At 35.8% G+C, this 10,265-nt stretch overlaps 1 protein-coding gene across 1 annotated transcript in view; it reads right to left on the reverse strand.

Moving 5' to 3' along the window:
* Positions 1 to 9,966, reverse strand: part of LOC107750619 (tumor protein p53-inducible protein 11-like) — a 28,421-nt gene extending 18,455 nt beyond the window's left edge. Inside the window, exon 1 of the mRNA XM_016566109.1 lies at positions 9,853 to 9,966. The gene's annotated coding sequence lies outside the window, so the exon portion shown is untranslated. The remainder of the gene's footprint in view (positions 1 to 9,852) is intronic.
* Between the last annotated feature and the right edge of the window lie 299 nt (positions 9,967 to 10,265).

Genomic DNA, 10,265 nt, shown 5'->3' on the forward strand with positions numbered 1-10,265 from the left:
GTGATTGTGTTTCTGAGCAATAGTGTGCACCCTCAATTTACAGAGAACAGAAGGTCAGGAAAAAATCTGTAGATGGAAAAATCTCCATACAAGTTCTTTGTGCATTTTTCTTTTTTTGTACTTGTTACTTTGCACTTTTTGTTAGAAAATGTTTATTTACTATTTATTCAGGTTTTTTAAGGTATCTTATATTTTGATACTTAATTTCCATGATCTAAATATTCTTAAAAATTAAAAGTTTGTTGTCATTTGGAAGTGTGTAGGCCTTCTTGCATAAAATGGTCTTTAATATGACAATAATATCGCTTATCGCAATTATATCTGGGGCAATAAATCGCACAACAAAAAGTTGTTATCGTGACAGGCCTAGCAACCTCAGCAAAAACCTCACTCGCAAATTAATATTTTTGGTCGCAAATGTGACCGTTTTAGTCGCAGTCTGGAGCCCTGACCAGACTTTCAGGCTTGTTCCAAACACAACAAACTCTCACAGAAACATGCAATTTGTTGCAAGAAGACACATGACAAATGAAAACAATATGCGTTCTAAAATCAGCTCAAAATATCAAAACATATTTTATGTCTGGATGGATTCATAGTCTGAAAAAATCTGTACCCATTATACACTACAAAGTTTTCTGTGAAATCTGTCATCTTCAACTGCCCAAAACCAGCAGATTGACTCTCCAGACTTGTCCAGACTGCAAATTAGGGGAAAAATCTGGGCAAAAGTAATAGTATATTCCATCCTTTACTTTCTTCTGTATGACAAACAAAAAAAAAAGATTAATTTTTGGGACAGGGCTCTCATAAGATTTATGGGTTTAAAACAAACCTAAAGGAAGTACAAATGCTATTATGTCTATGAACAAATGTGTTCATAGACATAATAGCATTAAGTACATTATATATAAAGTACTAAAAATCTGGACGATTACATCATTTAACATTATTATACATATGGAGTAAAGCACCAGAGGCATTTCACTTATGGTGTATTTACACTGTACATTTGACTATAATTAACCTCAACTGGCCTACAATAACTAATTTCTCAATAACTCGATTAATTAAAATAGATTTTACATGCATGCACCCAGAGATGACAAAACATGTAGCTTTTTGGCCTGTTGCTCGGTAACCTTTTTGTGACAGAGCCCTCTTGACCCTAAACAAACAGTTTGGCAGTAATCTAGTCATGAACTGCTTCCTGCTGCTTAAGAAAACATTGAATCTATGCTAGGTAGAAGAGGTTTGCGAAAATAGCAGGCTTGAATATGGAGAACCCTTCACAACACAGACATTTCAAAGTCTGTACAGCAGAGATGAACTTCCTGATCTCATGTCTACACATCAGTCAAGCTTTCGCCATGACAACACACTCTCATACTCAGCAGATAAGAAAGGTCAGTGCAGATCTGGGTGGGATTTACAGTCATGCATATTACATGAATTGGGATCTGACGGTTTAAACATTTCACCACAAGCACAAATTTGGAGTGCAAAGGTTCGTTAAAACAAGGCATCCATTGCTCACAGAAACAAAACAATGAGATGGAGATGACGCTGTGTTGAATATCTAATCTATGTGTTAGCCAGTGCTTCACTGTGCTATGTTAAGTAGGTTCCATTTCAGTTGTCAGGGAAAGCAGTTTTTCCTCATTATTACAATGCAATGCCTTCAGCTAAGTCATTAGCTGCAAGCAGAACCAACACCTTTTGAGAGAATCTGAGAGCCCCTCTAAGTCAGATGCTTTAAGCTTGTCAGGCCTGACATATTGATTTGAAGAGCTCCGCATGACGCTTTCCGCTGGATCTTCAAAACTGCCTCTGAAAGCGGCTACATGATGTCTACAAGAAACACCTCCAGTATAAAGTTTAAAGTTGTTAAATAGTAGACACTGAAATGGGCTGTTTTAAGCTGACAGCATTTTCATTATTCCGTATTACTGGAGCACAAACAGTTCCCACAATCAATGCTCAAAATTAAGTTGGCACTGCGATTTTTTTATTTATCGCCTAATGTGTATTAAAACATCCAGTGCTACCTTTCTGTAATTTCAGAAACAAAAATACCACATCGTAATTTCTGTGAATTGTGCTTTCTGGCAGCTGGCATGTGAAGGAAAGCTCTGCCTGCTGTGTGTAAGTCCAGGAGCTGCTCTCAGTCACCTCAGTGGAAATAATGTGAACAAGCAGCACAGTCTCGGTGAAGTAAAACAGAGCTGGCATAATGCTCATATTCCAACCTATGAGGTGATTCATCAGCAGAAATAGACAGCCTCTAAACAATAAACACTTCCATTTTTCCACCAGACGAATAAAACAAAGGGCGACAGGAAGACACACTGTTGTACAAAATTCATTCAGTTGTCATAAGGTTGTATTTCATACTACACTAAAAAAATGATGTGGTAAGCTCTACATTGCACAAGTTAGTTCAAACGAGTACAAATGCAGAATTTGTTTAAAATTTCCATGTAGAAAGTTCTAACAAATTTATAAGTATTTCTATAAAAAAAATTGTTTGCTACATTTTACAATGAGTCGAGTATTGATCAAGGCTTTTATCATTAACTAAAACCATAAAAATGTTTTTCATTAACTGAAATATAATAATACAATTACAAAATATATAATAAAATGTTAACAGAAAATTATAAAAAATAAAAATTAGAAAATTGAAATATTAAAATATAAAATACACTAAATTAACGAAAATCTATATGGACATAAAAAACTAATAAAAATTACAAAAACACAACAGAATTACTAAAACTTCAAATGAAAAAGATATGAAATCATCTAATTCAAAATATTAACGAAAACTAGAATAGCATATCAATGACACTAATATAACATCCTGAAAAATCTTGTAATGCAATATTTATATGGATTTGAATAAACTTCAAATGCACAAAATGAAGTAAAATCTGTATCTGTACCCTAAGCAAGCCGCATGAAGTAGCATGACCAAATTAGATCTCATCAACAAAGTTGCCTACAAGACAAGAAAGCGGAAGATAATATTTTGGGCCAAGCTAACAACATTCATGAAACAACACAAAATATATTAGGAATACAACAGCTATGATATGAGATTAATGACCCATGCCATTAAAATCTAAGAACATTGAATAACATCTCATGATATTTGTAAAAACGCTGAACTGACCAAACCAGAATTTTCAGTTATCACAGCAATAATTTGATTCACTCACAGTGAATTTGTCTCCCACACTCTTCCTCCCCGATGGCTCAGAGCAATAATAAACTAAGCCGTTTGCTTACACTAGCTGGATAACTTTAGCTGAAATAAGCCATCTCTGAACATGAACACCAAGTTAACAAAAGAAACTGTTCAACCATTAAATTGCAAGCCTACCTCTCAATCAAATTTTAACAGTATCAAATCAGTATCAAATTATAGCCTATTTTAACAATTATTCAGTGGTGACTAGAAAGCAAATCATCCTGCTGCCTTCAACATGTCTGGGTTAAAATCTTCAGTGCCAAAAGTAGGTAAATGCCCATTCCTTGCATTTCCTATAAAGTAAAGATTTTGCACACAGCCATCAAGCAAATAATCATAATGCATTTATAATCTTAAATTGATTCTGGGTAAACAGTTCAGCCTGATTCCCTTTTCTCTCTACAAGTGTGTTAATTGGTATAAAGTTCAGTCAAATACAGAATAACATCTGCAGTCATTCCTAATTGACTGACATTCTTGTGGGGGAAAGACATAATATTTCAATGCACTTGCAGCTATACAAAAATGCTGAGTATTTAGCCAAATCTGCAAAATGTAGACAGTCTATGGTTATAAAAATAAATGAGTACATCTAAATATTTAAATGCCCTTGCCAAAGAGGTTCCTGACAAAGACCCCCAAAGTTAATTAGGTTGGAGAATGAAAAGCCCTTTTTGCTGCTGTGCAGTCATCTGTGTCGGACAGTTAAAGGGTTGAGGATGTTCTTTCCATGCCATGTGTGGGGAAAAATCCATTTGGTTTATATTTAAAGGCTACAGCCATTCTGCACTTTGCTTCACAAAAGACCCTTTGCATCTGATTTCACATGGTTACGTGGAATGAAGCCTCCCATGCCATAGGAATCTTCATATCTTAGACAATGGAGTATGTGGAGGGTCAATATAGAAAGATAGATACTTTATTGATCCAAAGGGGAATTTAGTAAATCAAACAATTGCCCTTCCTAATATGTGACAGGCGATCAGCCGAAATTGTAAGAAGTACTTCACTGTGCTCTTTGAATGAAAACAAGGCATCTGCCACATCAAAGTCAAAATGATCTGCAAAACAGGAAGTTAACCTCCAAAACCTCTAAAATTCTTCTGTGAAGACTGTAAAATCCTTTAATAAACAGAGTAAACATTAGCCAAATAAATGAAAACATTAGAAACCAAGCATCACATAAAACCATCATTTATCATTAACTTTAATCGATCCGCCATCTGTGTCTCTATTACTTTACAATATTGGTCATAACAAACCAAACGTAAACAGATGATGTAATGATTATGCTTAAAACTTGTTTAATACACAAGATGCTTATTATCTGGACAAGCTTGGATGCAGCTTTTCTCTTTTTTTTCTTAATTTCTGTGTTTTTATGCCAAATGATCTTATAAAAAGGTAATGTAGTGTAATATGATTATGACGTCTAGTGCAAGGACTAAACAAAGCTGTGAGGCAAATTTATAGATTGAGACAGATGAGGGCTTTTATGTGGAAAGAGTGTTTGTCTGCTAAATGCCATGGCTAGGATGGGTGGGGTGTTTGGTGGTGAAGATGATAAGACTAAAATCATTGGCTTTAAACTTTTTCAAAATCTAATTAACAGGAAGACAACAGACACTTGTTATTTGCAACTTTGGATGCATATTAGGGCTGCAACAAATGATTATTTTGATAATCGATTAATCTAACAATTATTAGAGCGATTAATCGACTAATCATCGATTATTTTGCTGATTAATCAGTAGACATTTATTGATTATTCAGCTTTTGCAATTAGTTAAATATTGAGTTATACATGTTCTAATATTCTAAATTAAGGTAATCACTTCAGCTTTTGAAAGTCATATTATGTAAATTTACAATTATGTAATTACAATTATACAATAAATTTATACAAATAAATATATTTGGCACACAAAATGAGATGGCAGAGAAACTCTCTTATTCACCATTTAATTAGCTATATGAAAAAGTAGCTGAATGACACATCATTCTGCCTAAAATATCTTTTTGTAAGTCATATGGATAAGACATAACAGAAAATCAAGTTGTAATTCTAACTGAAAGCGTCACTGACTCTGGTTTTTCACGTTTCATAATACTGTAAAGCTGCTTGATTTAAGGTTATCTATTGCATAAAGTACTATAAAAATAAACGTGACGTGACTGGACTTTACTGGAGTACTGAACTGTAGAGCTCGTGCAAACATCCACATCGCTGTAATCAGATGCATTTCTGCTTTCTCACCGCTGTCGGTTTTTGATGTGTTTATTTTGTTATTGAGAGGAAAGCGCGCAGTATACTGTATATTTACATATTCATCCAAACTCCGCTCAGCAGCTTCAGGTTCGGCTGTTTGCTCCATAGACTGTATAAAAACATGGACGTAGTGTCCGTGACGTAACCCGTAGACTTCCGACGAGCGTTTTGAAGCCTAAAGTAGGCGGAGCCAGCCGTCGCCATCTTGGCAGCTCGTCACCGCGCGTCACTCCCGGATAATCGAAAATGGGCAAAGAGGCGGGAGCTGGCTGCTGAAACCACGCCCACCTAGCTCGACGGTGTTATTCACTGTTTTGAAGCGCTCCAATCGGATCACATATTGGGACTTCAAACCGCGTATCGCGAATCATTTGATTCAGATCGGGACTTCAGTGCTGTGCGCGGGATGTTTTTTATCCCCACCGGAGATAAAAATAATTCAGCAGAGGCAGGGATGCGTAGACCAGAGGGGGTAAAGTAAAGTTCAGACATCCATGCTTCTGTATGGTTTTATGACGATGCTTTGACTTCAAAAGTATGATATGGATAAGCTAGATAAGGCTGTGTGCCTTGCAGCCAGCCTCTAGCGGCCAGTTGACGAATTACAGTTTAAGTCACTTCCTTGTTGGCTTCAAGAGAGAGAGCGGGAGGTTGCCGCTCGGTTTGCTCTGAAGTGCTGCGTCTTCTTCTTTTGAATTGCATCAGGAGAGCTTAATTACAGTCTTGCGCTACAGCGCCACACTGGTCAACCCGCGTTATTGCAGGCTCTTACATTAGGTCATATGAGATCAAACGACTACTCAACAACAAAAATATTTGTCGACAATTTTTTATTGTCGACGTTGTCGATAATGTCGACTAATCGTTTCAGCCCTAATGCATATTGTTTAATATGCCCAAAAAAAGCACACACACACATATATATATATATATATATATAATTCACTGTTTTGAAGCGCTCCAATCGGATCACATATTGGGACTTCAAACCGCGTATCGCGAATCATTTGATTCAGATCGGGACTTCAGTGCTGTGCGCGGGATGTTTTTTATCCCCACCGGAGATAAAAATAATTCAGCAGAGGCAGGGATGCGTAGACCAGTGTTTTTTATCCCTGGTCCCCCCCCCCCGGCAAATCGAACCCTGTATAAATATATACTTCACTAGTCTTGACATACTACAGGTGAAACAAAAAATGTGCGTTCGCTACTGTAAAATAATTCCACAGACAGCCCTCACACTCCTAACCTTATACCTACAAATTTACCACTGAATGGGAACAACGTTTCCTTCTGGCCCGGGGTTACTGATGATCCGGTAATTTGACTAAGCACAGAGCCATTACCTCAATCAGAGCTGTTAATGTTTCACTTCATGAAGCACAGCATGCATCTTCCTCAGTGATTCAGTCCAAGGCCTCACAAAATCGCTTTTCTACAGCAAAAGGACACAATGTCTAAAGAGGCTTTAGGAAGCATTTCATTCATCTTAAGTGTCCTGATTGTATTGACTCAAGTGACTCAATTAATTATAATGAAATGAATGCAATAAAACAGTTAGAACAATTAATCTGGCCCCTGACCTGTGTGGTCATTCAATAAAAAATTGATTTTCCATCAGAACAATTCAAGCTTGAAGTACCACCTTCATATTTTGCTTGTTTCACCTTAGCCGTGTCTTGCATATTTTTCTTAGATTTAGAATAATATTAATGGTAAAAGTATACAACTGAGATTTTCTGAGAAAAAAAATCTAATAACATTACAGATTATAAACATGCCATTGTTTTATAAACATTATATAAAAAAGATGTAAACTACTTACTTCTAATCAATTAAGATGGACACAGAATTTAAAATCCCACTCTCTGAACATATGGTCCAGCGTCTTCTAGTAAAACCTCAGATACACATTCCACCATGCATCTACAGAGAGCTGAGGAACAGAGAAAATGATTAATTAATGTGAAGCAGGTTAAAGAAGTCAGACAGAGCACAGGGGACTGACCCAATTAAGAGTGTTTCCTGTAATGTACATCCATATGTTGAGGAACGTCACATTAGGTGCCCATTTCATTTAGAAGCTACAGTAAATCTATTAAAGGCATTGAAAAGTAAATAGCTATTTCTACACCATTTAAGTCTTTACTGCAACACAGTAAGCCTTCGGGTTCTAGGATATGACTTTATCAATCAATGTTTGTTTTATCAGAAACATATACGGTATAGTTTATCAATATTTCATCTAAATATAGGAAAATTTGTTCTTTGTTCTTCTCAATGACTTTGCATCCTTGACATGAAAAATAAGAAAAACTGCAGTATCTAGGTGCTGAAACCCGTCAGATGGCACTGTGGTGCAAAATGTATTATATATTCATTAATTAATTTAATAAATATCCTTTACAAATGAGAACAGCAGTGTTTTCTATTTCAAATTCAAAATCCTATTTACAATACTGTTAGTTAAACAACTATTAATTAAACATGTTGTTATTTGCTCAACTTGTGGCCGGCCCATTGGTCTCTGCATAAAAATTGATTAAATGATTGATATGTGTCATTATATTCATCACCATGCAGTGTGGATGTTTTAAACAATTTTTTTCTTGAAAAGTGACTAGGGTCACTATCAAACTTAGTTACAAACCAAGACATGTCTAGATGAGAGTGTCATTAGGTTAAATTGTAGGCTATCTGTGCAGTGTAGAGGGAATTTGGATCAAATAAAGTCCAAATAAACATAACTACACATTATTTCAAACCACTTTAAAAGCAAGCAAAATGAGATCTTGTGACCAGTTGTTATGCTTACCCTCTTAAACCCTGTCCTTAACACCAATGACGCATTAAGTGCTTTAGATACGATTCTGTGCTTCTGAAAAATAGATAAGGCTGTTAACACTGGTTTCTGTGTTATCATATAAGAAAGTGTAGCAGTATACAAGACTGGATCCACTGCATAATGAAAACTTCTACATCGACAGCCAATTATAAGAGTAGCGAAAGGAGTTTTAAAATAATGGTAACATTACATTTAGTCATTTAGCAGACGCTTTTATCCAAAGCAACTTACAAATGAGGACAATAGAAGCAATCAAAATCAACAAAAGAGCAATAATTTGCAAGTGTTATGACAAGGCTTGGTTAGCCTAATGCAGTACTTGAAGAATAGAGAATGGTGTTAGAGGCCTTTTTTTTCAAGAAAACAAGCAGTGAACGAATAGAGTGCAATTGTTAGAGGGTCAAGTGTTTTTTTTATTATTAAAAAAAGAAAACAAATAGATAAAATAGAATTTGAATAGAGAGTGCTAGAGTTAGAGGGTCAAATAAAGAGATATGTTTTTAGGCGTTTCTTGAAGATGGCTAAGGACTCAGCTGCTTGGATTGAGTTGGATTAATAGACAATACATTAATAGACAACATTTTGTTATTCAATATACTAACTGTCCATCTCAAACTCCTAAAGAAAAAAAAGTAGTTTATGTTGAAAAACTGATTGTATAGCATGTCCATAATACAAATCAGAAAGTAATTCTGTCTCCACAACAAAGAGACTACATCAAAACTCTTTCATTTTGCCATATAAATACATACTCTAGCTTAAAATATCAAAAACAAAAAGTGCAGAGCTCTGCACTGTGAAGGTTGCCAGACAGGAATAGTATAAATAGCCTACTGCAATAAAAAAAGACAGGAAAACCACTAAAACATTATAATCGAGAATTTTAAAAGCACTTTAGGCATGTACATAGATCAGGCAAAATGCACTAATTTTAGTAAAGAATTGAAATAAAATACAGGTAGCTTATGCTTAAAACGTCTCAACGTGCCCTCAACAGACCATGTTGTACTGTAAGCTTGGCTTGCAAAATTGTTTCAAACCATTCCCATTGCTTTTACTTACTCATTTAGTCTCTGTGTGTTTTATTACAACCGTAAAATGTTCGCCAGAGAACGACAAACTGTCCAAAGCCAGTCTATATGTGTATTATGACAGACGGCAGAGAACACGTCGAGTTTGGAAGACAGTTGATTTATTCACCGCTAACTTTTCAATGCTAGCCAGTTGTTCTCTTTAGTCTAAAGCTAAAACAGAATAATACTGTAAATGGTAAGTATTTAATTACCGTAGACGTTGTTTCCAGGGTTTTATTAATCGGACCAAACAGAGAGAAGGTGACTAACTGTGTACACTCTCTTCCTTCAAAAAGAAAATTGTCCTAACACTTTTGCTCTCTTTGAACAAAACAACTGCAATAATGCTTGACTTTAAATGTAGAATTGCAGCTAGCATTTCATAAGAAAGAGAAATCATTATCCATTTTACCTTTTCTCGCAGACAGGCTGTTGCTTGCTACCTTGATGTTGTGCGCCGCTCGCGTGCTACAGTTGTGACAATCGCAAAACCAACACAAGCCGCAAGCACTTACCGTAAGGAATAGAAGAGAATTCGCGCGCTGCGGCGGGAACCTACCGTAAGGAATGTAGCTGACTAAACATTCTCGTCGGCCTCACTGTAAAATTACAGGTTTGTGTCTAAGACAGCATGCATGTCTCGAAAGGGTTTTCGTACTCATATGAAGCTGAAGGTGCCATATGGACTGTTTTTGCCAATAAAGCAGTCAATATGTGTCAGAGTATGCCTTTGAGATTGATGACACCATGTTCGTGAAAGTAAATATATATATATATATATGTTGTTTCTGTGTGATATTCATAGACAGACACGTTTAGGCACTG

This window comes from Sinocyclocheilus rhinocerous, unplaced genomic scaffold (assembly GCF_001515625.1).
Source record: "Sinocyclocheilus rhinocerous isolate Xijiao unplaced genomic scaffold, SAMN03320098_v1.1 scaffold19, whole genome shotgun sequence".
Classification (NCBI taxonomy): Eukaryota; Metazoa; Chordata; class Actinopteri; order Cypriniformes; family Cyprinidae; genus Sinocyclocheilus; species Sinocyclocheilus rhinocerous.